Consider the following 1,869-nt stretch of genomic DNA (forward strand, 5'->3'; position numbering starts at 1 on the left):
ATATTGCAGTTGAAGGCTCTTCAACCAGTCAACACCACAGTGAACTAAGTGCCACAAAAAGCGCAACACAGCAGAAAGGAGAGATCTCTGGAGCAGGGAACGGAGCACTCACTGCCTGCTAGACAGCCCCTCGTTATTTTAGCTTATCAGTAAGTGTTTTGGCAGTCACTTACCTTAAGTCACTGCTGAGTCTGATCCTGCACAAGAATAAATCAGAATGATTGAAGTCAACAGAAACACACAGGTATGAGACTGAGGGGGAGTGTTAATCTTTCTCAAATGACTGCCAAAATTCCCAGAGCTTCTCATTTTCAGTAGAAATGAGAGAGACAAGTCTTAAGCCATGCTTAGAGGATTTGTCACTCCAAATTCACTCTTTTGTAAGTTAACTATGGTTTATACCGTATGTTAAACTGGGAGTACAGGGAAACGGCACTGGGGTATGATTTTTCAATACTGATGGTTTTACATTATATTTGACAGCTGTACAAGTTGCTGGGGAACACTTAAATGTTTAAATTCTTTGGTTATGAAAATGCAACAAATAAAAGCAACTGGCATTCAACATGAAAGCTGGCAAGTTATCAGTGTCTCACGTACAAGTAAAACTGAAACCCATGAAAGAAGAACCTTGTAGAGTACATGCTCTAGAAGTAAACCCTCCTGCTACATTCTGTGCTATATAATTTTCAAATTCTAATAGGATAAAATAGCATCAAGGGCTTCTTAAAAGAACCATAAAAATACACAGATTTCTAATTGGCAACAAAACCATTACTTACGCACAAAGCTTGTGACAAAAAGCCAGCCAGAATGCAAGGAAGCTTCAGTTTTGTTCTAGCTCCTCTTTTAAAGTACCAGATTCTTAACATAATGTACAGTATAAGACTAGTGTGTAAGCCAGGACCAACCAGCAGTATCAAAAAACAACATGCAGGCAAGAATACAGAAAGTCACAGCACATCCCCCCTGCCCCTCACCCCCTCCAAAAAAAAAAAGCACTGGTGGCTCTTTGCTACAGTAGCCCTAGATTCCGGGTCAGTTCCACACATCTTCCATGCTTTCAGAAAATGAGTGGCCATCAAAAGCTTTAGCTTTGTAAATCATTGCCACTTGAAACAGCACACTTTTTTTCCTTCTCAGGATAGGGTACAAATTCCCCTCCTCTGCTCCCTTAAAAGACAATTTTTATGGCTAAGAGAAACTTACTCCCACTTGTAATGGCACCGAAGCTGCTACAGAAGAGCATGCTTTTCTCCCATCTCATCTCAAGCAACTGAGTTCTGCAATGCTGCCAGTTGCAAAAATCTTCAAGCAGTTAATTCAAGCAAGTACTCTTGTTTGTTCATTCCTTCTTGTGAAGATCTAGTTCCTACAAGTTTTCCCTTAGCATCAATGCAAATCAATCCTATGGTTTTACTGTTATGCAACGCAATTTTCAAACTTCAACTGAAACAATCAAGTGTGTTTTATAAATGCAAACTTCATACCATAAACAGTTAACAGTTGAAAGTATGTAAATGGAGTAACCTTTATAAGAATTTAAATAGTTGAAAATAATTATATTGCTTATAATGCTCCTAAATGTGTAAGAAGGAGTTGAAGTTGGCAACTAACATAAATCCTTATCAGTTGTCCCTTCCCCCAGACACAAACAAGAGGTTCCGTGCATTTTTTAAACTTTATTTAATCTCAAACCCACTCCTACGTTACACCTGTCAGGCTGAAGTTTATTCACTTTCGATGTTAAAGCGCTGACAGTAAGAATGGATGACCTGAGGGTCCGTGTCCCCCAGTGCTGTGCTGCAGTCAGTACTGGTCCAGTAAGACACAAGTCTTGCAGTCATTTCCTGCCCCCTCCCCCCCACC

The sequence above is a fragment of the Cariama cristata genome, unplaced genomic scaffold (assembly GCF_000690535.1).
Source record: "Cariama cristata isolate BGI_N322 unplaced genomic scaffold, ASM69053v1 scaffold15611, whole genome shotgun sequence".
Taxonomy (NCBI): Eukaryota; Metazoa; Chordata; class Aves; order Cariamiformes; family Cariamidae; genus Cariama; species Cariama cristata.